This window comes from Trichosurus vulpecula, chromosome 3 (genome assembly GCF_011100635.1).
Source record: "Trichosurus vulpecula isolate mTriVul1 chromosome 3, mTriVul1.pri, whole genome shotgun sequence".
NCBI classification, from domain to species: Eukaryota; Metazoa; Chordata; class Mammalia; order Diprotodontia; family Phalangeridae; genus Trichosurus; species Trichosurus vulpecula.
The window spans coordinates 1,835,350-1,862,539 of NC_050575.1; the positions used below are offsets into that span (position 1 = coordinate 1,835,350).

The window sequence follows — 27,190 nt, forward strand, 5'->3', positions numbered from 1 at the left end:
GTCTCCATGCTTTTATGCTGGCAGTCTCCCATGCATAAAATACAGGACTTCCTCAGCTCCTCCTCACAGAGCACATCTCTTCCTTCATGGTTCAGCCCAAGCACAAGCATCCATGTGAATGAAGCCTTTCTTGATCTCCCAGATGGAGCGCTTTCCCTCCCCAACAACCTTGCATTTATTCTGTACCTTGTTTTTCCTTGAGAGAGAGTGTCACCTAGAAGCGTCGTCTTTGTTTTTTCTCTCTCCAGCGCTTAGTGCAGTGCCTGGCGCATGATAGGAGCTTTTCTGCTGCTTGTAGATGGATGCTTGGTTCACTGCTCATGCTGTTACTTTTCTTTCTTCCTCACTTTCTCCTCTTAATAAGCAGTACAGGCCCCGAGGGCCACCTTCCATTTAAATCCCTACCTTTTCAACCGTGTCATACCTTTTTCTTTTACTGAGATACTTGATGTGCTGGGTGAATCCTGTGAATGAATGCAGCAAGCTGAGAGTGGGGAGGCTCCTGGCCTATTTTTCTGCAAATTCTGCAGATGTTTGTTTTGGTTTATGGGGGAGCTTGTTGAGTAAGCAGGCAGAGTTTTTTTTTTCCCCTTCTCCTAACCTAACCATAATTCTGATTATGAAAGCTTAATTCTCTTGGAAGCCATAAGATGCAAGGTCCACATAGGCATCTCTAGAACCACTACTGCTACCCTCACTGCACCTGGACAGAGTGCTTGCTGAGTACCTAGCATGGGGGTGGGGAACTGGCAGCCTTGAGGCCACATGTGGCCCTCTAGGTCAAGTGTGGCCCTTTGACTGAATCCAAATTTCACAGAAGAGATACCCTTAATAAAAGGATATGTTCTGTAAACCTTAGACTCAGTCAAGAGGCCGCACCCAAGGACCTAGAGGGCCACTTGTGGCCTCGAGGCTGCAGGATCCCCACCCCTGGCCTAGCACATCATTTGGCCTTAGTTTTTCTGGGCCCATTTTTTTTTTTTTGTTTCACAAAGGTTACAACATCCTACAGCAATTTTAAATACAGTTAACCTGCTTTCCTTGCTTCTCTCTTTGGGGAAAAAAAAACGGCATACAGCATTATAGGGTGAAGAACAAAGCAAGCCAGCCTGTCTCCAAGCAGGGTGGTTTTTTTAACAGCATATGAATGTGTTTTTATTGTAGCTTCACTGTGGTATTACCTTTGCTTTAAGGGAACTAGTGTATAATTTGGGCACATTGATATTCCACAGTCATAAAATCCAACAGGCTGCTCTACCTGGTTTTCTGTAAAAATGTGATGGATACATTCTAGAGGCTTTTGGTCATGGGCAGTGGGACTGGCCTCTTGGCTTAGGCCTCCATCTTTGCCTCAGGTGGCCCTTGCCTGAGATTTAGTGCTCCAGCTTATGTCTCTTCCTCAAAATACAGTAGTCTCCTTCCTAAATGGTCATTTCTCTTTTCCCCCTACTGCTGCCAGTCCCATCTTTTACAGTGCTTCAAAGTGTTTGAGAGAGAGCTAGCAAAATGGCTTTCTTTGAACCATTTATTTGAGAAATCTCTGTGGAGAAATGTATTTTCCTACCTCCCATCTCCTTTTCTTGTTGTGACGTGTGGCACTGTGATTTGACTTGGTTTGTTCCTCAGCAGGGACCTGTGTGTTACTCCTCATGCTGCATTGATGTTTTCAGCAATAAATAGCTTGCTCTCTCATTTTGTTTTGCTCCAGTTCCACACCCCGGGAACATGAGAAGAGCCACCCTTTCTGGCAGTGTGACTAGTGTAGAAATTGCAGGTGAATGAGGAGTCATCGATTTGCTACAGTTGGATTTAGCATTAAGAGTCACGTCGAAGCATTGGTGGGAAAGGAGAATGCCGCATAATTATTGCTTATGTACCAGTTAAACCTATCAGCTAACAGATGTCAGGTGTAATAGCGTTATCATAATGGGATGGTAGTTGTCATTATAATAATCAGTTGGCATAGCTTTTGAGAAGAGGTAGATCATGAAATTATTGTAGGGGGAAGGGTTAACCTTGAATGGAAAAATGAGTAGATACTTAACCTACCTGGAAATGAGGTTTATCTGTGGGTGTTCCATGTACCGTGTTTCATCGATGAATAATATTGCGTTGTTGACTATTGTCATCTTCCTGGTCACATAAAAGAAATAATCCCTCAGCTTGCTTTGAGGTACTTTAGCTATATGATAACTAATTAGTGCTGCAGAACAACAGTGCATTGAGATTTAGGCCTCTGGCTGCTGAGGATGAGCAGGAGGGAGTTCTCATCAGTGGACCAGAGTCAGTACCCAGATGGTGGCATGTAATCTGCCTGTTGTGTGTCCAGCATGCTAGGATGCCTCCCATGGGTCGGATTCCTAGTGAGTACGAAAGTATTTGGGGCTGTCGTGGCTAGGCTTGGAGTTGCGCTATAGTTAGGTCTGTTTATCATGTGATTTCCTTTCTTGAGTTGGGGAAACACTGAACTGGAGTTTTGAGTTACCTTAGGCTTCCTCACTGTTGCTTCAGCTCACATTTAGTAGAATTGCCCCGTGAGGGAAGCTCTGTCTGATCTTTTTTTCATTTATTCAAGGAAGGGAAAGACCTGAGTATAATAAATTGCTGAATAAGAATTGTGTTCTACCTCTGCCTAAGATATCTGGGACCCCTGTTTTGTATGGCTCAGTAGGAGTTGCTAGCCTGTGTGACTGAAGCTGCTTTTCTTGGGGTTAGTATTTTTACTAGTTGAAGGTTTTTATGTGTTCCCACTGTGATTATCTTTTTTAGCAGACTTTTTACATTGGAAGACTTGAGGACTCTGGCTAGGTGATGTCTTCCTAGACTCTCTTGGGCTGTGGGCCAGTTTATCACTATGACTACCAAGAACCGGACAACTGCAGGACACAGAAAGTAACTTCTGTAAGACTTTTGGTTTAGGGGGAAAGGTGAAAAAATGGGAAAAAGGCACAATTTAGCTTATTACTATTATCTAAGAAGAGCAAATTTTCAAAGGAGGCAAATGATACTCAAGGTCTGGTGCTTTGGATCTTATGGTCTCAGGCAAATTCAGATCTTAGTTCTCCTTAGAACCAAAATTGAACTGTTAACTTTGCTGAAGTTTGAGGGGGGAGGAGGGAGGTAGAGAAAGGGGCTACTCTAGCAAGTTTCCTGTTTCCCTCGGCTTAGCTAACCTAGTAATTTTGAGATTTAACTTATTAACCATCTATTGCTTTGACTCCAGAGAGTGGATATTTTCTCCCTTAAGCCACATTCAGTGTGTTGCTGTAGCTACTTCACCTTAAGGCATATTCTCCTGCAGGAGATGCCAGGATTTGGAATCTGCCCATCTGCCTAGGATGAAGCCTGGAAGTTTCAGTTTGTGTCAGTTAGCTACAGAGACATTTTTACCTCTGATCTCCCCTGGTCCTATCTTGGTTGGCACTCGCTGGGGCCCTCTGTGTTGCTGAACAGACCTTTTAACATGGGTTGTCTCAGCTGTCAACTGGAGAGACCTTGTAACAATTATGATTCTGAGTGATGACTTAGTAACCCCGTGAGTCTGGGCTGCTTACAGTCATCTTTTCCATCAGTTCACTTCAAACACTGGAGGCAACTAGGTGGAAGGGATCAGAGAGATTAGAGGGCTGGATTGGAGTCAAAAAAACCTGAGTTTCAATCCTGCCTTAGGTATTTAATAGCTGTGTGAACCTGGGTTGAGGGTTGGACTTGAAGGCCTCTAGGAGCCTCTCTAGTTCTCAATCTATGATCCTCTGAATTGTGTATGAATGCAAAGTACTCTGACTCCCATAGGTATTGGAGTGCATATTCTGCTTAGTGGTGGCCACTACATGGAAGGCAGGGAGGGACAGGGGTTTGAGGAGTCTGGCTAGATGTGGTGACTTGGCCAAGGTCATGATTAACAGCAGAACCAACATTAGAACCAAGTGTCATCACATTTTGTATGGTAAATACATGTCTCATAATTCCCAGTTTTTCTCTGAGGCCTTGGAAGCAACAATCTGGCCTTGCACAGCAAAACCAAAAAAAAATTCTTTTGCAACTCTTTATGCTAAACAGTGTGAGTGTGTGTGTGTGTTTGTTTGTTTGTGTACATAGTGCTTATTAATTACTCTTTATCTTCTTTCAGTCCACGTTCATTAATTGTTTTGTATGTGTATCTTTTTTATAAATTCATGGTTTGTGTACATATGTGTGCATGTGCACACGCACACATGCAGACGCATACACACATGCAGACGCATACACACACATGCAGACGCATACACACATGCACACACACATACACACACATGCACACACATACATGCACACACACACACCCCCGTTCTTTGGTTCTGCCTTCTTTGCTTCAAGGCGCACTGTTGCTTCCCAGCTGCATGTTCTTCCATTAACCATGCTGCTTTTTCTGTGATCCTTAGAGATGCATGTTGTACTCATTCATTCTATTGATTCGAGGCCTTTTGTAGGTTCCTTTCAGCTTCTCACTCCAGTTCAGTTTTCTTCCTCCTGCCCCATGTTGTCTAGCACCCAGGAATTGTCTATTTCTCCATGCGGTGGCGGCACTTGATATGCCAGAGCTTCTTTCTTGGCATGGCAGGACTGTGCCATCTGGAATACCCTCCTGCATTTTGCTGCTTTGTTGATTCTCCATTTCTGTCTGGGGTCATCCTTGGTCTCACTTGCTTGTTGTGTTAAGCCATGTCTTTCTTTCTTTTCTGCCTAGCCAAAACGTGGGGGATATATTTAGAATAGAGGCAAGTAGGAAAAGCAAACTATTCTTTCATTTGCTATAATGATATACTTGGGCCCTTGTATCTTTAAAGGGTTACGGTTCAATTCCAGAGGGTGATTAGCTGAATGTCCTGCTAGTTCTCTTGTAGTTTTGTGGGATTGCATTCTCTGTAGCATTACAGTAGTTTCCTTCACCTTCCAGAACAGCTCACCTCATTTCCTGTGAGACGGAGACTGTGTTGCTGAGAATTCGTTTAGAGCCTGAGCTGCCATTTTCAGGATTGTCTCCATCCTTTCTGGGTTGGATTCTGCAGTCACAGTGTCAGTAATCTTGGTGGTTTTTTTTTAACCAGACTGATTTTATTGGTGTACGGAGCTCTCTGTCAGGAAAGTTCCTCTGCCGAGTCCTGTCTGCAGCCCTTGTGCTATCTATGTTTCGTGTGTACTTGGCATGGAAAAAGCCACTCTGTGTGGGAGGCACCCCCAGACAGTATTCCCATTTTCCAGACGAGGAAACTAAGACTTAGGCTAAACTAAGGTCACAAGGGAGTCAATAGGGTGTTAAAGGGAGGATTTGAAGCTTTGTCTGCCTGATTCTAAATCTGCCACTCTAGCCAGGATACCAGGGCTTTTTAGATTAAAGTAGAGAGATTTTGTGTTATGGAGCTTATGGTCGTGGGTCAGATAAGTTATAATCCATGAAAAGTTCATTGGAGAACTGTAGTGCTACGTGAAGTTTAAGGGGGGGTGGTGGAGAATTTCTTACTGACTAAGGGGGGGGGTCATGAAAAGCTTGAATTGTCTTTTAAAGAATAGTTGGAATCAGATATGGAGAAGGGAAGAATTTATGACCAAACACTATAGAGACAATTTTATGAAATGCAAAATGGATAATTTTGGTTACATTAAATTAAAAAGTTTTTGCACAAAGCCAGTGTAACCAAGATTAGAACCAAGAAAGCTGGGAAATAATTTTTACAGCCATTGTCTCCGATAAAGGCCTCATTTCTAAAATATATAGAGAAGTGAGTCAAACTTATAAGAAACCAAGTCAATCCCTAATTGATAAAACGGTCAAAGGATATGACAGGCAGTTTTCAGATGAAGAAATTAAAGTTATTTCTAGTGATATGAAAAAATGCTGTAAATCACAGTTGATTAAAGAATATAAATTAAAACACCTCCGAGGTACCACCCCACACCTATCTGATTGGCTAACATGACAAAACAGGAAAATGAGAAATGTTGGAGAAGATATGGAAAAATTGGAACACAAATGCATTGTTGGTGGAGTTGTGAACTGATCCAACCATTCTGGAGTGCAATTTGGAAGTATGCCCCAAGGGCTATAAAACTGCATACCGTTTGATCCAGCGATACTGCCAGCGATACTGCTGCTAGGTCCGTATCCCAAAAAGATCATAAAAAAGGGAAAAGGCCTGAGGTAGGATTCAGCTGGTTCACACCAGTTTGGCAGAACCCGATACCTAATTTTATGTTGAGTTCGGTGAACCAGTTGTTAAAATGGCACTTGTAATCAGGGTCTCTCTAAGGTGGGCACCTGGGCAGCTGCCCAATGTGGAAATCACAAATTTACATTCATCTGCGCACAAGGGTTTTCTAAGCCCCCATAGTAACGTTCATAGGGAAGCGTCCCTTGCTTCCGGAGGTGAGAAACTTGTTTGAGCTTTTTCCTTTCCGTAGCCCCTTCTCCTCCCGTGCTCTCCTTGGGGTAGCACCGGTTTCTGATTGGTCCAGTTGGTCGCAGCATCTTGTTATCCCAGGTTACAGGCTGTCATTGGCTGAGCCTAGGTCTTTTTGGGGTGGCACTTTGGGAAGGGCTTTCACTCGCTGTGTGTCCAGGGCAGCAGTCAGTGCTAGTGCTTCGAGTGTTTCAGACTGTGCTGTCACGTCCTCCTTGGATGCTTGGGGTGGGCAGGGGATTGTTTCCTCTGAAACTGATGGGGCCCTTTCTGTCTTGGCAACTGTGGGTTGAGGTTCAGGGGAGGCACAAGCATCATTGTTTCTACTTACTCCTGGACCCTTGGCCAAGCCAAGGGGTGGAGTGGCTGAAAGACCACCCTGCCTTGCTTTCTCTCCTCCTTCTCCCCCTCCCCTTCCTGCCTTCCCGCCCCCTCCCTCCCCCCAGCAGGCGTTCTGATAGGTGCTGAACAACCATTGGTGAATCAGTGAAACGTGTTGGGGAATTTTTAAGGCTAATGGTAAAAAGCTGTCAGGCTTAACTTTTGGTTTGGTTTATATTTAGAGAGGGAAAAGGCGCCAGCACACTTAGCGCACCCCCCCCCCCCCCCCCCCCCCCCCCCGCCATCTAAGCTGACTCTTTTTAATACAAATAGCCTACCTTCTTCCCTTCTTTACTTCTTGCTTGATAGTGTCAGTCTATCGTCTCCCAAAAGAGGGTGCAAAACAGGCAAAGGGAGGGAGGGAGGGAAAGGACTGTTTCAAGGACTCCTAAGGTAATTAATGGTAGGTGTTTGGCTGAAATGAAAGTGCTAGGTGTTCTTAAGAATAGCTCTCAGTTCCTTCCTTAAGCATCTTGGGCAGGGCTATTTACAGGAGTTAAATCAAGCAGATATTAAGATATTTGTTTTGTGTCCAGGACTGTTGGGGATGCAGAAATAGAAAATGATCCCTTACTCCAAGAAGTTAAGATTCTAGTTAGTAGAGACAAGACAACGGTACCAACAATGAGGTGAGTAATCCAGTGCTAAGCAGTTAGGTAGGGAACAAGGTCACATTTTGAAATAGGGCTGGGCATGACTTTGAATGAGTCATTTAACTTAGCCAGACTTCAGTTTCTTATCTGAATAATGTCAGAGTTGGAGCTGATCATCCAAGAGGCTCCTTCCAGTTCTAAATCTCTGATCCCATGATGGTAATGACAGTTTAAGAAAGTTGGCTCATTTAGCGGTTTGCAGGATGAATTGGAGGGAAAGAGGTGGGAGAAAAAACTGGCCTGGGAGACTAGTGAGGAGGGAGCTTCTATCTGCGATGGAGAATGGCTCAAGCATCTGCTTCTGGTGGGACGTCTATGTTTTTTGTTATATTCTCAAGGCATCCAGATTAGCTAGCTACCGAGGTATCTACTAATTCTGAAATTCTGTGAAGTAAGTGTCAGAGCCCAGGTGATGTCAAATATAGGATGAGCAAAAATAAAAACCTGAGATCTGCTCCCTACTCACATGGTTAGTCACTTGTGCATGATTTGGACTGAGGTTGTCCAGTACTTAATAAATGCTTACTAAGTGACTGGTTCCAAAAAAAAAAAAAACCAAACCAACAAAAAAACCAAAAAACCCCCGAAGAAAACGAAACGGTCATTAAGGCAGAGAACTGGTTGTTAATTTGTTTGAATCCCACCACTGGAAAAGGCCCCCATATGTACAAAAATATTTATAGCAGCTCTTTTTGTGGTGGCCAAGAATTGGACATTGAGGGGGTGCCCATTAATTGGGGAATGGCTGAACAAGTTGTGGTATATGAATGTAATGGAATACTATTGTTCTATAAGAAATGAGGAGCAGGCAGACTTCAGAAAAACCTGGAAAGACTTGTATGAACTGATGCAGAGTGAAGTAAGCAGAACCAGGAGAGCATAGTACACGTACACAATAACAGCAACGCTGTGTGATGCGCGACTTTGGTAGACTTCACTCTTCTCAGCAGTACGGTAATCTTAGAAAATTCTAAAACACTCATGATGGAAAATGCTATCCACAGCCAGAGAAGAACCCTGGAGTCTGAATGCAGAGCGAAGCTGACTATTTTTTTCTTTCTTGTGATTTTCTCTTTTGTTCTGATTTTTTCACAGCATGACTAGTGTGGAAATATGTTTCATGTGATTGTACATGTATAGCCTGTATCAGATTGCATGCTGTCTTGGGGAGGGGGAAATTTGGAACTCAAAATCTTGGAAAAATGAATGTTGAAAGCTAAAAATAAATTTTAGAAAAGAATGATTGGAAATCAGCAACTCTGGGGGCATGTTAGGCATGTTAGCTATGCTAAAAAGCGTTTTGTTTACACAGTGCCGATCAGTTATTCTTTCTTTATGTCTTTCCTGTCCTTGTTCATTAATCTCCGTATTTGTATATTCAACTTTCTTTTTACATAGTCATAGTAAATATACACACAAACACGCACTCTGTCTCTCTGGCTCTCTTTGTTTCTCTCTGTCTCTCTATCTCTGTCTTTGTCTCTCTCTGTCTCTCTCTGTCTTTCTATCTCTCTGTCTCTGTCTCTCTCCTTGAAGGTTCAAGTTTTCACTTTGAAATATTATTAGCTTGTGCGATCCTAGGCAAGTTAGCTAACCTCTCAGTGGTCCAAGTTACTCCTAATTTTTTTCTTTTTTTATTATGAACTTAACAAATATGAACATTTCAACATAAGAAGCAGAAAAGAGGATTATACGTGAAACTGAACTCTTAAGTATAGTTTTTTAAATTGTGTATGATATATAGCATGATAGTAAGAAAATGTTCCTTCTGTGTTTCCTTCTCTGTTCTCATCTGTGTAATTTTAATGTTTCATTTATACTCTTATGTGCTGTTGTTACCCACCAACTCCGTCTGCCTTTCCCCCCATTTTGTAACAAATAAATGTTTGTTGTTGCTCTCTTGTTTTCCAGTAGTGTCGTACTCTTCGTGATCTTGGAGAGATCTGGAGTGGTTTGCCATTTCCTTCTCCAGCTAATTTTACAGATGAGGAAACTGAGGCAAACAGGGATAAGTGACTTTCCCAGGAACACACAGCTTGCAGCCTAGGTCAGATTTGAACTCAGGAAGATGAGTCTTTCTGGTTCCAAGCCCAGTGCCCTATCCACTGCTCTGTCTAGCTGCTGTTAAATCAATAGAGTCAAATCAAATAAAGCCACACATTGGCTATCCTTGTCTGAAAGTGTCCATCTCATTCTGCACCTTTAATCCCTCACCTGTCTGTCAAGAGGTGAGAGGCATGCTTTATACTCAGGCTGTGGTGTCATGGTTGGTGTTTGCATTGATCAGAATTCAGGAGTCTTCTCAAGTTCTTCACATTCTTATAGTCAGATCAGTTGTTTTCTGGTTCTGATCATTTGCCTCTGCATCAGTCATGCACACCTTTCCAGGTTTCTCTGCAGCCGTCCTATCTTATCACTTCTTATGGTGTAATACTAGACCATTCCATTCATATGGCACAATTTCTTCAAGCATTCCCAAACTACTGTACATCCATATTGTTTTCAGTACTTTGCTACATCAAAAAGGGTTGCTATTGGTGTTTTTGTACATATAGGTATTTTATTTTTGTCTTTCAACTCTTTGGGGTATATTGATGATAATAATCATGATATAGCTGACATTTATATAGCACCTACTGTGTGCCAGGCGCTGTGCTGAGCACTTTACAATGATCGTCTCATTTGATCCTCACAACCACCCTGGGAGGTAGGTGCTGTTATCCCCATTTCACAGATGGGGAAACTGAGGCAAACAGGTTAAGTGACTTGTCCAGGGTCACACAGCTAGTAAGTGGCTGAGGCAGTATCTGAATTTGGCTCTTGTTCATTTTAGGTCTGCACTGCGCCCCGGGTATTGCTGGGTGAAAGGGTATTTAAAATTTAGTGATTTTGGGGGGAGGGGTATAAGTTCAAATTGCTTTCCAGTTCACATCTCCACCTACAGAGCATTGGTGTCCCAGGCAACTCTTGAGGAATAGGAGGTGTAGAAAAACTGCAATATGCAGTTTTAGAGGCAGTTTTCGATGCCAATCTCCAAAATCTTCCCATCCCTTCTGCTGCTGGGATCCAGACAGTGGCCTCTGTGTCTCCTGGCTTCCCTGGCATCCTTCAAGTGTCATGCCATCTAAAATCTCACCTTCTACAGGAAGCCTTTCCCAATCCCTCCAGATTGTAGTTCCTTTCTTCTCTCGAGTGTCTCCAGTTTGTTTTATCTGCATATAGCTGTTTGCTGGTTGCCATCTCTGTTAGACTGTGAACTTCTGGAGGGCAGGGACTGTCTCTTGACCTTCCTTGTATCCCCATCACTTAGCACAGTGTAAGGCTCATAGTTTTGTTGTTGTTGGTGAGTCATTTCATTGGGGTTTTCTTGGCAACGATACTGGAGTGATTTGCCATTTCCTTTTCCTGCTCATTGTATAGACAAAGAAACTGAGACAGGCTTAAGTGACTTGCCCAAGGTCACACAGCTAATCAGTTGTCTGAGGTCAGATTTTAACTCACTTCTTCCTGACTCCAGGCCTGTTGCTCTCTCCACTGCGCCACCTAGCTGCCCCCTGTAGGTGCTTAATAAATGTTTATTGACTGACTTCATATAGTAGAGCTCAGGGATCAGAAATCTAGTCCCAGAGGACTTTATTCTTAGCTGTGGCATTGGTTCACCATTACATTTCATCTGGATTCAGCCATGCCACCCTTCACTCCCCAGCCATCTCCTTGTACATCTCCTGCACATCTGTTCTGTCCCCCTCCTCCTCTACTGCTACCCCTCGGGGGAGTTCTGGAACTATAGTTAATTCGAGGATCCTTTTCCTAGATACCTTTTTCTCCTCTACTATTGAATCCTTTCTTGTAAAATAGAAAAAAAAAACCAGGGTAGCACATTTAACCAGAATAGCCCCCTTATCTGACAGCAAAGGTAACATTTTGCAGCCATAGCTCTCCATCTCTACTGAGAGAAGGTATATGTATTTTATTTTTTCTCTTGAGGACAAGATTGCTCATAAAATCACTTTGTATACCCTGTGGTATTATATTTAGCCATTATAGACATTGTTTTCCCAGCTCCTGACCTCTACTTAGCATCAATTCATATAGGTCTTTCAATACTTCTCAGAATGTGTACATTTGTCAATTTTTTTTGATAGCACAATAATCCATCATGTCCATGGCCATATGACAATTTGTTAAACTATTCCTCTCTGTCCTCCTCCTTCCCCCAATCTATGGACATTCACTTTGTTTCCAGTTTTTTACTGCTGTAAAAAAAAGCAGGGTTTGACTTTTTGTTTGACTTCTTTGAGGTATTTTCCCCAAGTCTGGGGTTGATGGGTCAAAAGGAATGAACAGCTGAGTGGCTCTTATGGAATTCCAAATTGTTTCCTAGAATGTTTGAATGAATTTACAGCTTGTTTTCTGGAGCCTCTCCTACATGGACTCTTTTTTTTTTTTAGTTTATTTATTTATTTTTAGTTTTTAACATTTACTTCCATAAGTTTTAAATTTTTCCCCCTCCCTCCGCCCTTCTTCTCCAGGACAGCCTGCAATCTGTTATAGGCGCTACGTATACATTCCTGTTAAACATATTTTCACGTTAGTCATGTTGTATAGAAGAATTATAATGAATGGGAAACACCATGAGAAAGAAAAAACAAAACAAACAAAAAAAAGAAAATAGTCTGCTTCGCTCTGCACTCAGACTCCATAGTTCTTTCTCTGGACGTGGATGGCATTTTCCATCACGAGTCCTTTGGAATTGTTTTAGGGCCTTTTATTGCTGAGAAGGGCTAAGTCTATCAAAATCGGTCACCGAAGACTGGCTGTTACTGTGCACGATGTTCTCCTGGTTCTGCTCACTTTACTCTGCATCAGTTCGTATAAGCCTTCCCAGGTTTTTCTGAAGTCAGCCTGCTCCTCATTTCTTATAGCACAACAGCATTCCATTCCATTCATATACCATGGCTTGTTCAGCCGTTCCCCAATGGATGGGCATCCCCCTGATCTCCAGTTCTTGACCACCACAAAGAGAGCTGCGCCTGTTTCTTAGATGTAAATGATATAATTTAGACCAGTCTCCTAATTTAGATAGTTTTGTGTTAAATGTTTTTTTTTTTTCTGTAAGGAATGTATTGATGGATTTTTAGCAGTCCATTCTGTAACTTTTTTCTTTTAATAAGATACTTAGATGAATTACATTTAATGTAATAGGAATTAAATTGTATTTGTCTTATGTCTAGAGGAAAGGATATGTATCTTATTTTTCCCATAACTTTTTTTCCTGTCAAAACTAATCAATAAAGTTAAATAAGTTCTTTTAAATTAGAAACTACAACTTGACTTCCTTTGGTTAAAGTTTTGCTTACTGGCTTGCCAACTCCACCTCCTCCTTTAAAGAAAATATTGAAACAATTTTAAACACTTTGTAACCTTAAATTTATTTAAACATCTTTCTAATTAATTATATCCACTTTTAGAAACTGTTTAGCATCTGGGATATTTTTCTTTCAAAAGCTTATCTTAATATTCTTACATTCTATTATTTTCATTGATAATGTCTTGTTTCACCAATTCAGAATTCTTTCCAGCTGTTTGTAGGGATCTTTTAAATTGTGTACTTTTTTCAGCAGATTCTTTGAGTTGTTGATTTTTAGATGTTCTCCATTTGCCTTCAAATAAAATATTCAAATTTGTAGAGCGTGTGTGTATTTGAATCAACATGATTTTAAGATATCTTCCTTTTTTAACTGCCTTCTTTCTCTCATAATTACAAATCTGAAAATATGGTAATGTGTACTGGGTTATATAATTTCTTTTTTCTCTCTGGACTCTTAAGATTAGCTTTATGATATTGAATATCTCAGACACTTGAATTTTGGATTTCTTTATGTTGGGGTCCTATGACCTTTTTTCCACTTGGGGAATGCTGGATGGCTTTTGTCCTGGGGAAACTTTGTTTAACTTATTTTTCCTAATACCCAGTTGAGATTCCTCCCTAACTTTGGGATTCCAGTTTATTTGCTATTTGAACTTTTAGGAATCTCTTCTGAGGCTTTCGTAGGCTGGTGTTGTGTTCTGTGATAACCTGGGCTTTTTCTTTGATTTTTCTCCTTATTTGCCACTGCTTTTTACTTCTGTGTTTCTTTTTCTTTAAAACTTGTTGCTTTGCGTTTTATACCTTTATTTCCCAACTTATTTTATTTTTCGGAATTTCTCCCATTTCTTTTGCAGGTTTACCTTGCCTTTCTATTAGTTTTGTCACTTGATTCTTTTATATTGCATACATCCTTTGAGTTATACCTGTTCTTTGACTTGTTCACTATTTGTCAGCGAGCCTTTTCTCTTTTCCACATCCACTCCCCTTGTCGCTTCTATGGAAATTTTTTCTCTTTTATTTATCTAACATTGGATTTAAGAAGAAGTTTCCTTTCCTTGGTGCACTGGAGATAGCAGTATTTTCTTGTCTTATCCTTAGAGTTGAAAGTGATAGGGGATGTTGTGAATTGTTTCTAGTTGCTCACTACCAGACATTTAAGGCCAGGTGTTCTGTAGACATCTCCCTACTCTTGCTTACAGGCTTGCCAAATCCTTCCTACTTGTTCTCTCTTCAAATCCTGACACAGTACAAGGAAACAGTATTTCTACTTCTAGTCCTTCTGACTTTTTCCATCCTCTCCCTCCCCCATTTTTTTTTTTTTTGCTGGTGTTGGTGTGGGAGGGTCAGTGGTGTTAGGAAGGAACCCCAGGTAGTTTCAGTCATTTTTGCCAACCGCCTCCCCCCCATGGGTCTGCTCTCTGACTTTAATGCAGGAGCAGTGACTAAACTTCTCTCTGTGTCATTCCCTAGCCCGGTTCCATTTCTGATATAAGGGATTTGACAGTCAACACTGGGCTTTCTTCTCTTTCCTTTCTACTCTTGGTCTTGGGGGGATTATGCTGGTGGGGGAAAGGACCATATAGTAGTAGCAGATGTTACTCAGCAGTATGTGACAGAGGCAGTTCCTCTTTTACTTTGACCTTCTTTCTCCACTTTCTGGCCCACCAGCTCCAAACTGTCACCTCCATTTTGGCTGGACTTCTCACATCTTCCCCATCTGAAATTTGGACTCCTCTGGGGTGACTACCTTGGGCTCAGGTGATACTGTTTTCTCCATATCTTGTGTCTTGCTGAGAACCCAGTCTTCCCAGCTTTCAGACCACCACTGGCTATCACTCCTTTCTTCCTTTTGCTTTTCAGCTCCTATTTACCCCATTAAAAATATTTATTTATTTTTAGTTTACAACATTAAGTTCCATAAGCTTTTGAGTTCCAAATTTTCTCCCCCTTCCTTCCCTCCCCCCTCCGCAAGAGGGCATGCAATCTGATATGGGCTCTACATATACATGCACATTAAAATATTTTCACATTAGTCATGTTGCAAAGAAGAATTGTAACCAATGGAATGAACCACGAGCAAGAAGACACAAAACAAGACAAAAAAGAGAGAGCAAATAGTGTGCTTCTATCTGCATTCAGACGCCATAATTCTTTCTCTGCATGTGGAAAGCATTTTCCATCATGAGCCTTTTGGAGTTGTCTTGCATTGCTGAGAAGAGCCAAGTCTGTCAAAGTTAGTCATCGCCCAGTGTGGCTGTAAGTATGTACAATGTTCTCATGGCTGCTCCCCTCACTCAGCATCAGTTCCTATGAGTCTTTCCAGGTTTTTCTGAAGTCTTCCTGCTCATCATTTCTTATGGAACAATAGTATTCCATTCCATTCATACACCACAACTTGTGCAGTCATTCCCCAGTTAATGGGCATCCCCTCAATTTCCGGTTCTTTGCCACCACAAAAAGAGCTGCTATAAATATTTTTGTACATGTGGGTCCTTTGCCAATTTGCATGGTCTCTTCGGGATATAATCCTAGGAGTGGTATTGCAGGGTCAAAGGGTATGTATATTTTTATAGCCTTTTGGGCATAGTTCCAAATTGTTCTCCAAAATGGTTGGATCAGTTCCCAACACCATCAACAATGCATTAGTGCTCCAATTTTCCTACATCTTCTCCAACATTTATCATTTTCCTGTTTTGTCATGTTAGCCAATCTAACAGGTGAGATGTGGTACCTAAGAGTTGTTTTGATTTGTATTTCTCTAATCAATAGCGATTTAGAGCATTTTTTCATATGACTATAGATAGCTTTAATTTCTTCCTCTGAAAACTACCTGTTATATCCTTTGACCATTTATCAATTGGGGAATGACTTGTATTCTTATAAATTTAACTCAGTTCTCTATGTATTTTACAAATGAGGCCTTTGTTAGAGATCTGGTGGTAAAAATTCTTTTCCAGTTTTCTGCTTCCCTCCTAATTTTGATTGCATTGACTTTGTACAAAAACTTTTAATTTTATATTTTATAATGTTCTCTCTTGTTTGGTCATAAATTCTTCCGTTCTCCATAAATCTGACAGGTAAACTAATCCTTGCTCTCCCAGTTTGCTTACGGTATCAGTCTTTATATCTAAATTGTGTACCCACTTGGACTGTTTTTGGTATATGGTGTAGGATGTTGGTCTATGCCCAGTTTCTGCCATACTATTTTCCAGTTTTATTTGCCCCTGTTTTTCCTCCATTGGAATGCAAGCTCTTTGAAGGCAGTCTTATTTGGCTAGTACAATGTCTGACACATAGTAAACTCTTAATACACACACACACACACACTCTCTCTCTCTTCCCTTTTATATCTATCTACTTATCTGTCTGTCTATATCTATCCATCTGTCTGTCTGTCTAAATATCAGTCTGTTGATCTATCCACTCCAGTGCTGAGTTAAGAATGGCATTTAGAGGTCCCTCCATTCCCTCACATCTCCCTTGGAGCATTTTTCTTTCTTTCCTCCCTCCCTTCTCCTTCCATTGGCATAGGTCAGTGATAAGAACACCAAAAGTGTTCTTGCAGGAGGTTGAATTGCAGCAGTCTGATGCCTTTTGCAAGAATCATTTAAAGTTTTATTTTTTATTTTTAGTCTTCCTTTCTTGCTCCCAATTTTTATACTTTTTTTAAATGGGGAGGAGGGATTGAAGGAAGAACGTTAGAGCCCTGGTTCTCTGGCTTGTGATAGATCTGACATCTTCACAAAAGTACCTGTAGATAACTTTGAAAAAGTTTTGTTGATAGGGGTTTATAACATTCACAACATAACAAAACGTGTCATTCAGTATTATTCCCAAAATACTTGTTTACAAAACAAACACCATCCACCCCTAGGTCACAGTATTCTTTAGTAAATACAGAGTGTCTAAGTAAAGTCCTTCTTGAGGGTGTGTCTTTCTCCCCACACTGCCCTTGCAGGCTCCCTCCTGGCACCCTTAGGTACCTGCATGCTTTAATTAGCAAAGTCCCAAAGCAAACAAAAAAGTCCAAATAAAGTTCTCTTGGGTTGTGTCCTTTTTCCCACACTGCTCCAACACCCTTTCCAAGTCCTGAGGGGCAGCTGGGCAACAGAGACAACAGGGTGGGGTCCTGGGGGGTTCAGGGCACTTCCCCCACCCACCATAGACAATTCTACTCCTCCCTCCTGGGTCTCAAACAGTCCCAGGGGAAGGCAGCAAAAAAAGCACACTCGGCGCCTTGCTGAAAAGTTTCCTTTTGGCCCCAGGGCTGAAATCCAAGCTCCTGCGTTCCTGGTCATCCAGCAGGAGCCAGTCTCTCCTGGCTTCTGCTTGAATCCTGATTCCAGCAGCTCCCCACTCTTGCTCTCACTTTTCCAAAGTTCTTGCACTGGCAGTCCTCCATTCCGGCTGGGTCAGTATGTCGGCAGCCATCTGCTTGTCGTCTCACCTCATCAACTGCTTCTGCCAACTCTGTAGGAAGGCTGTTATTTGCTTTTTTCTCTTAAGTCTATAGAAAGGCTCTGCTCCTATCTCAAGACTCCACATACAATACAATCTCAGGACAGACACTCCTCCAGCACAGTTTGGAGCTGGGCTAATCCACTCAAGCCCAGGCTCTGGCCATCCCTACCTTCTCCAAGCCTCTGCTTATTTTCCTCCCACAGCCACTGCTCCGGCCTGTCTCCTCCAGAGTGCTAGTGGGGTAGGGAGGGGGAAGGAGAGGTTATCTCCCAAGGGCCCTGCTCTGGGCACCAAGGAAACCATTCCCGTCACTGTTATTTGCCTCTTCTCTTTCAGGTCTCCACTGCTCCTGGGGCTCCAAAGAATCATAGCCACCACAACTTGGAAACAATGAACATGCTTTCCTTTTAGTTGGCAGATCCTGCCATGACTATGCCATTTTTGTAACAACAACAGCAGCTGCTGTGGGGGTGTAAGACCCAACAAGATCAGCAAGAGCTGCCAGCACAGGGTCTTTGATCTGCTTTTCTAAGGAAGGCAACTTTAAGGGGTTTACAATCTCACTTTAATCAAACATACATATATCATTCACTTAGTCCAGGGCGAAAAAGCCAGCACCTTGAACTTCAGAGCAAATACAAACAGAAGTTACAAACATACGTTATATAAACAGAGCAAATAACACAAATCAGTCTATCCTTAGCAATACGAAGTTACCAGAGAAGCATCAACATCTGGGTTTTTCAAAAGCCGGGGGGCCCTTAACAACAGCTGCCCAGAGTCTCCACACCAACACTTTTCCAAGGAGTGAGACCCAAACAAAATGCTAACTTCTGAGTTTATATACTCTTCTTATGGCCCTAAAGGTTCCATAACTAATCAGCAAAAGGGTGTGGGCCTGGGGCTTTCACTTAGACTTAAAGGCACATGATTACTTTAGCATTTTAAAAGAGAAAACAGTAAAAAAAAAAAAGTTCCACCTTAATTACCAATACAAAGAGGTATAGAATGAGCTCCCCCCTCAGGAGGGGCCTCACAAAGTACTAATTAATATTCTTCTTAACCCCTAGGGTACTGTTTGTATCCACATCAATAGGTCATATTTTTGTCCATTTTCCAGGGTTATTGTGAGGAAAGCACTTCAAAAATCTCAAAGCACTGTGTGAATCTTAAGGTTTTTTTTAACTTTGCCTTTTTTTAACCTCTTATGTTAAGTTTTCAGGGAAGAAACATGTACTTAAGAAATACTCTATATAAAATTCATGGGGCAGCTAGGTGGCACAGTGAGTAGCACACCAGCCCTGGAGTCAGGAGGACCTGAGTTCAAAATAGGCTTCAGACACTTGACACTTACTAGCTGTGTGACCTTGGTCAAGTCACTTAACCCCAATTGCCCTGCCTTTCCCCCTCCAGAGAAACAAAAACACACATAAAATTCATTAGGTCTTATATCCTATCTTTGTTTTTTTATTACTATACTCAAAGCATTGGGAGATAGAATATTTGCAATTGGAGTAGGTCTTTATTTTTTAAACAGACAGTTGAATTTTTTGCCTTTAATAATTGTAAATTTGTTTTCTTCTCTGGACTGTTGGAATATTCTAAGGAGGCCTTGTTTTTCCCCTTCATTGTTTTATGTGAATGTCTTCTTAGCATATGGTTATTGGAGCCAAAATATGGAGTAGGGGACAGAATTGTGGCTCTTGGGCCCTGGGCATTGATTTTTGGGTTTTCTATAATAAGGAAGTAGAATTAGTGCATTTACCTAAAATAAAAATGAACACAAAAGCTCACTAGGGTACAGAAAATTTATCTCCCTCCTCTTTTCTGTAGTTCTGTAGTATTACCTAAGTGTTGACACAAATAATTAGGTAAGAATTGAAAAGAACTTAAGTGCTAGAAATATATTTTAAAACTGGATATGGATGGTGTAAGGAGAGTGAAGAGGTGATTGCTACAGAGGTTTAATACCTGATCCTGGTAGAGTATTAGAGTCTTGGCTTGAGAAAGCTTCCCAGGGTGGAATCTTTGTAGTTAGACTGAGGGATGGGAATCTCTTGGGGGTGGGCTGGGATTGAATATCACCTTAGTAAGCTGACTTTAGTGTTTCTGTGTTTGTTTTTCTGGTAAAGGAGATTTTAAATTTCTTGATATTCTTATACCTGCCTCCTGGTTAAACACTGGAGTCCTAAAAGGCATTGCAACCAAAAGTACAGGTTCTGTGGCTAGAAAATAAACTGACAGGAATTTGAAGAAGAAAGTAGTGTTTCGAAGCGGAATTTAGCTAGTTTAGACAGCTGTTGGTTTTCTCTTTTTGCGGACATAGATTATCAAGAGAACTCTTGCACAGATTCTTGGGTATCACCTTTTTTTCCTTACTAGAAGTTTTGTCATCCATCTTTTTTTTTTTTTTAAACCAGGCTAGACATGTTCTAAACTAGCCTACAAAGGTATTTATTTTCCCTATTCCTAATTTTCTTGGTGGCAGATGAGTGAGTGAGTGGAGGGGAAAAGAATAAATTTCAGAGTCTCTGTCATTCACTCACTGAAGTGAATGACTTTTTCTTTCTTTCTTAAATTGCGTATATTACCACCTTAGTGTTAGTTTTCAAAAATTGTTCCTTCTTTTATATTGGTGGCTTTTGTTTTTACATTATATTTCTCATTCTCCTTATCTATCTAGAAGGCTACCTCTAGGGAGGGGGCAAAGGTAAATAAATGAAGCCTAGGGAAAGAAATTGAGGACCTTAGGCACAAAATGATGTTTTCATCTTAGCCGCTGATGAAAGAGAAGGGCTTCAGGAAAGAAGAGGCGCATTTGGGAGGTGAACAGTTTGTTTAAGAAGTGGATTTGGATTTCTGGACATAAAAGTTAGATTTGCCTAATTGAAACCAATACCAGTTACCCCTAGTTTTTTCCCTTCTCTGGCCATACAGAATGAGTCTCACACCTTTTCCACATGACAGACAGCCCCTTTTATACTTAAAGAAAGCTACCATCTACCCCTCCACCCCACCTGTATTCTTCTCCATGCTTAAGCATCTCCTGATTTCTTTAAGTTATTGCATGTCATGAACTCAAGGCCCTTCACAATCCCAGTTGCCTTTCCCTGGAGTTTCCTTGATGCCTTAAACTTGATACTACTCTAGATGTCATCTGACCAGCATAGAGTACACCAGTCCTGTCCTCTCCCTGCTCCTGGAGACCCGGCTTCTCTTGAAGACCATCCCAAGACTGTGTCCTCTTAAACCCCTCAGATTTTTTTCAAAGTGCTATCTGACTATGCTTTCTTTAGGACTTGTTAAGTCTATTTTTTTAACCCAAGCATAATTTATATTTATCTCTCTTATATTTTTTTATTTGGCCTAGCATTCTATCCTCTCAAGATCCTCTTTGATCCTCATCCTGTCATTCAAATGTGTTCGCTTTCCTTCTAGCTCTGAAGCATCTGCAGATTTTATAAGTAGGCCTTTATCCTAGTTACTGATAAAAATGCTGAACAGCAAAGGACCAAGCAGCGATCTCTGAGGCACTTTACTAGAGATCTCTCAAGTACCTGTTGAACCATTAATGACTGTTCCTTGGATCCACCCATTTAACCAGTTTAGAAAACATATAATTATAGCTACTGTTTAGCCCAGTGGTGGGGAGTCAGAGGCATCTAGGCCTCTGGTGTGGCCCTCCAGGTTCTCAAGTGTGGCCCTTTGACTAAAAAATTGTAAAGTTTGGATTCACTCAAAGGGCCGTACTTGAGGACCTAGAGGGCCACATGTGTCCTGGAGGCCACAGGTTCCCCACCCTTGGTATGTATATGTAGCCCATATACCTATTCCATCATTCCAGACGAATAAAATGAGAGTCTTTTTGGAATGAATGCTTTGCTAAAATCTAAGTAAGCTTAATCTACATCATTCCTGCTCCCCCCGTATCTATTATTTTAGTAATCCTGTCAAAAAAGGGCATAGAGTCAGCTCGGCATGACCTATTACTTCTTTTTCAGTCTCTCTGTAACTTTTATTTTTTTCAATGATTGTGCATTTTTTTTCTTCCCTCCTCCCCACTGTGGGGGAAAAAAGAAATATAAAATCCTTGTATTACATAAGCATAGTCAAGCAAACTGTTAGCTACTTGTGTTCCCTGATTATGTGAGACAAATTTCCCAATTCTTCCTCCATTTTTCTCCCCTAACAAATCCTTTCCCCCTTTTGCTTTACTTCATTTGACAGCATCAGAATGTAACAAAATCAGGCCCTCTGTCTTGTTTACATTTTTCTTTGACCCTTGATAACATTAAGATTTAGGAGGGACTCCTATAACATTCCGTGTTCCATCAGAATGTAAATAGTTCATCCTTCCGAAGTCTTTTCTGATTACTGCTTGTATGTTATGTTGCTTGCTCCCATGTTTGTGTTTCAAACTTTATTTGCAGCTCCAGTCTTTTCATTAGGAATGTTTAGAAGTCCTCTATTTCATGGGAGGTTTATTTTTTCCCTTGTAGGATTATACTCTCTTTTGCTGGGTAAGTATTCTTGGTTGTAGTATCTTTTGCCTTTTGGAATATTGCATTCCATTTTCTCTACTCCTTTAGAGAGGCTGTTGCTAGATCTTGGGTGATTCTGACTATGGTTCCTTGGTACATGAGTTTTTTCTGTCTAGCTATTTGCAGCCAGAGAGCCAGATTGTTTGTCTTTGATTTGGAAGCTCTCGATTTTGTTAATGTTGTTCCTAGTTTTTATTTTGAGATTTCTAGCAGGAAATGATCAATGGGTTTTTTCTATTATAATTTTGCCTTTTTCTTCTCACGTGTCTGGGCAGTTTTCTTTCATGATTTCTTGAAATTTGATACTCAAGGTTTGTGTGTGTTGGGAGGGGGTAGGGGGGGCTCAGTCGAATGATTTTCAAATTCTCTCTCCTTGATCTGTTTGCCAGGTCATTTGCTTTGGTTGTGAGATATGTTTTGTTCTTTCTTTTTTTCAATCATTTGACTTGACTTTACTATTTCTTGTTCTTTCCCGGAATCATTGACTTCTGTTAGATCCATTCCAGTTTTTAGAGGATCCTTTACTTGGTCATAAGGTTTCGTGCCTCTCTTATGTTGTTAATTCTCTTTTCGCATGCCTAATTTCTTGTAGCTCTACTTTCTTCACCAATTCTTTCCTCTCTTGCTTTCATTTTAACCATAATACCATTTTAAAACTCTTACATAATTTCTTCCAGGAATTCTAACTGATCTTGTGAGCAAAGTGTTTTTCTTTGAGGCTTTTCTTGTAGACATTTTGAAATTATTCTCTTTTTCTCTAGGTTTATGTCTTAGGTGTCCCAGGCATCTTAATAGTTCCTTTTTTAGGAGGCGTTTACTCATTTTTGGTGTGGTTTTCAGATTGCAAGGGATTCACACCAGCTTTGTTTGAGAACCTTTCCCTGGGGGTGGTGGGGTGGGGGTGGTGGTGGTGGTGAAGAAGAGTCTTTGTTCCCACTTTTCCTTGCAGCTTCCAGGGACCTTTGTGGGGGAGGTGGACCTTTTTTGACCTGGGGAGTCCAAGGTCCCTTGTCTTCTACAGATTATGCTGAGGCTTTTCCTTTATCCCAGGTACCTTTCCATCGTCTGGACTGCCCATCCCTTCAAGGATCAACCCCATGAAAGCAACCTAAGGCTTTTCCTTTGCCCCAGACACCACTGTCCCCGACTCTTTGGATCAGATGGAGTTGAAGTCTTGTCTTATTTGCCCCCGGTTTGGACTGAGTTGAGGACCCTTCGTTCAGGCCAATGGTCCTTTTTGGCTCATATCTGGGTCTGAGATCTCCCTCTTCCCTGGGGATCAGACTACTGATAAGTTGATGTCTTTTTCTTCTAACAACTGGGCTAAGAACTGCACTCAGGTTCTTTTCTTTGGAGTAGCTGGATCCACACTGAAGTCCTCCACTTTGCCCTGGGAGGAAGTCTCCCGTTCCTCAGAGTTACTGTGTCAAGGGGGTGGGTTGTGTAGTTGTATGTGTGTAGGGGAGGTGGGAGAAGCTGAGCAGACTGGCTTCCTTCTGCTCTGCCACTTTGGCTTGCTTTCTGGCATGACCGGGTGGAGCCATGCTGATTTTTTATCTCCTGCTTCCATTTCTAGATGTTCACATACTATCTCTAGCATTTCTCAACTAGATAGATTAATAAAGAGTTTATTGATGACTCTGCTCCAGCACTGTGTTCAACTCAGGGGATACCGATATAGGAATTTAGGTTAAGCTTATTGGTCTGTAGTTTGTATACTCTATTCTCTTCACTTTTTTGAAAATCAGAACACTTGTCCTTCTCTAGGTCTGTAAGCCATCCCATGTTCCATCTTTCAAATATCAATTATCTGGACCTCTCCCAAAGAAGAACACTTAGTCATTTCTTTACTTGTCTTGATAATAATTTCATGTTTCAAAAGATGAAAGAAATTATTGGGGGGGGTGGTTTCAGGACTGGCCGTCATATTTTGGGACAGACATTGATAAGAAGGAAATTAGCAATGATAATTAAGGCCTTCAAAATCATGACATATATAGATCTGAACTGGGGATGCTGAGCCTGTGGAGGAAAAGACTTAAGGATGCGGGATAATAACAGGCTTCAAATACTTAAAGACCTGTTGTGTGCAAGAGAAATTAAGACTTGTTTTTCTTGACCCTATAGGACAGAGCTAGACCCAATGATGGGAGCTGCATGGAGGAAGATTTAGGGTTGACCTAAAGAAAAACTTTGCAACAATTAGAGCTACTTGAAAAATGGTATAGGCTGCCTCAGAAGGCCAGGGTCGTAGGGTCATAAGAGCTGGAGTTGTAAGGGGTGTAGAGGCCACTGAGTCTCCACCCCACTCATTTTACATATGAGAAAACGGAAATATAGAGAGGTTAGTGCTCCAGGTCACACAGGCATTGTGTCTGAGGTGGGATTTGAACACAGGTCTTACATCAAGTCCAGTGCCCTGTCTACTATGCCAAGCTGCCTTTGCAGAGGTCTTCAATCAAAAATGGAATGACCACTGTTGGGGTTTTTTATGGAGGGGATTTTTCAGATATGAGTTAGACTAGATGGCCTTTGAGGTACTTTCCAACTATGAGATTCTATGATTATATGAATGCCAAATTTCCTTTGAAATCATTTTAGACCCTAAACCAGAATAAATATATTTGAAGGCCAGAGGTCAAAAGACCACTTTTCTATTGAACTTTTTTGTTGAACTTCCCTCCTCAGGCAGATTTCACTGTGGGTGGAGAACATTATTAAATCTTCCCTTCTTTTACCCCCTTTCCCTGTCTCCTTCTCCTCCCTCTCTTTTTCCTTCTCCCTCTCCCTCTCCTCTTCCTCTCCCCCTCCCCCTGTCTCTTCCCCTCCCCCTCCATCTCTGTTTCTTTCCTTTTTCTTGGTAGAATCTATTTTCTATTCAAAGGAGTTTTCCTCTCAAAATTTTTTTCCCCAAATCTATATCTAGTGCCAGATCTCCTTCCTTATCAGGTCTTTAACATATTTTCTTTGCTGTTTGTAATGTGGGTGTTAGTGAGTACTGTTAATCATGTTGTATCAAGGTGTATGAAGAATGGGTCATGGATCATCTTATTACTAATAATACTGATTAACATTTATAGTCTGAATTCATTAGTTGCAGTATTATACCTATAGATAGATATTATAAACTATGGTTTACAGTTTCAAAGTGTTTTCACGCCCATTATTCCATTTAATCTTTATAACCTTCTATGGTTATTACCAGAGAACATACCAGTTTTATAGATGAGAAAATTGGGGTTGAGGTTAAGTGGCATGCCCAAGGTCATATTGTTAGTAGTGAGTGGTAGAACTGGGACTATCTTGGTCATTTTACTAGTGAAAGGTGTCCAGTACTCCATTCACAATACCTGCTGCTAACTTTCAAAAAGATGCTGTGCTGTAGTGCCCATCCTCAGGCCCTTGAAGGACTAAGTTGAGATTCTTTTTTTTTGAGAGGGGTTGGGGTATAGATTTTCATAGAAACATACATGCATTTTATTTGACTTCCTTTATCTTTCATAGAATACTAAGACCGAGAACTGCTTCAGAAGCAATTTCTAGCCCTCATGTTGGTTGACAAAGGTCTAAAAGGTCAACTGTAGCTACTGTGTCTCCTATCTTTTACCTATGAGTCATATCAAACAATGGGCTGCTGTCATAGAAACAGCTGTCATGTCCTATACAACATTCTGTCTAACCTGAGGAGGATATGAACCACAGTAACAATCGGACACTTCTGAATCATCTTATTTATGTACAAATACCCTCTGGGAAATTTGGAAGACTGAAAGAGGAATAGAATTAGTGGAATGTTTTTCAAGAGTTCTCAAAGGTCTTAAAATAAGCTTAAAAAACTGGTCCTTTGAGCCCAGTTCTAAAAGCAGATAAATTCCAAATCTGCTACATACAGTAAGACTTTCCTCCTCTCCTCTGCTCTCTCTCCATTTTCTCTCTTAATTTATTTAAACATCCCCCTTTCATGGTCTTGCCTTTCTAAAAAGTTAATTCAGGCTTCCTTACTAGCTCCTGGCATGAGAATCAGCAGGATTTCTGGACCTAATTTACTTTATTTTTCTTCTCTCTTTCCTTTCTTTGCTCCCTCTCAGCCCCCATCTCTCCAGACTGTCCCTGTCTCCCAGTCACAATGTTCAGTATGAGCTAGAGTGGCAAGTAGATTTAGAAACATGTCTGGGACAGTGGTGATTTGGAACTGTTTTTGGCTTGTACTTTTAGATTAGGATTTCTCTCAAAGCCATAACTAGGAATCCTTGAGCCAGTGGGTCACTTTTTTTTTTGATGGGGTAGATGAAGGGGAGATGGGATAGGAGGATGGAAGGGTGCAGGATGGACTCTATCCTTGCTGAATTTGTATGAGAAGAAAAGTTATCTGCCAGAGAGTTCACTCTCTTCCTTCATAGCACAGCATTGATTCTTGATCCCTTCACTACCTGGAAGGAGATAGAGTTATGTGAGAGAAAGAGGGCCTGAAAGAAGGGAGTTTTAGTTATGGGACTCTAGGACTGGCTACCAGGGGCTGAGTGAGGGAACAAATGCCACAGGCCAGCAGAATACTGACTATTGGAAACTAGTTAGGACTGGCATGGAGAGGAAATGCTTCCATGTTGGTGCACTGGTCTCTCTATCATGGAGATATGCCTTCTCTTTTCTCAGTGATCTGAGTGTGCTTTTCCCTTCAACTCCTCCCTACTCTCTGTCCCTAATATGCACATTATACCCTTAGTCTTAATGGGAATTGCAGGGAGGAAGTAGAGGGATGTTTGCCATGATTATATCTAGAGTAGAATTTTGTGAAGTTCCAACGTAGGATGTCCCAAAAGTTGTAGTACAGGTTTAAGATATCGGGGATTAAAACTGCACTGAGACTTTTGGGACACCCTGTGTAGCCCTTCTAAGCACAGTGACATCCGTGGCGGTCCCCTTGTGATTCCCAGGGAACAAAGAGACCTTTCACATACATTTTACAAACATCCTAAGGGGACTCTGAAGATCACTGACCTGAAAATAATTTGGAGTCAGGATATTTTTAATAAGCATCTCAAAAATCCTAACCCACTGATTTGTAAAAACTAGAAGTGTGGTCACTTCTGGGCTTTCTTGGCTCTTTGTCTCATTCCTTCTGTTTTTGTTTCCTCCTGATTGCCATCTAGACTCTTTCCCCATGGTCTTGGATCCTTGACTTCATGGGATGAGGTTCTGGCTGTTTGGAGCCAGCAGAAAGCCAGGCCAGGTGATTGAGGACAAAGTGTCTATGTGTGTCATCTGGTGTTGCCAGAACGAGGAGAAACAGACACCCAGCTGAAGCCAAGGTGAGAGTTTTCATTCCTATGTCCATTTGTATCCCAC

The 27,190-nt window shown here is 41.3% G+C and overlaps 1 protein-coding gene across 3 annotated transcripts in view; it reads left to right on the forward strand.

Moving 5' to 3' along the window:
* SIL1 (SIL1 nucleotide exchange factor) overlaps positions 1 to 27,190 on the forward strand; it is a 268,621-nt gene that overhangs the window by 19,871 nt on the left and 221,560 nt on the right. Inside the window, exon 2 of one of the 3 annotated variants that reach the window (XM_036750497.1) lies at positions 26,995 to 27,153. The exons of the other annotated variants lie outside the window; for them this stretch is intronic. The gene's annotated coding sequence lies outside the window, so the exon portion shown is untranslated. The remainder of the gene's footprint in view (positions 1 to 26,994; positions 27,154 to 27,190) is intronic. 3 annotated transcript variants of the gene reach the window in all.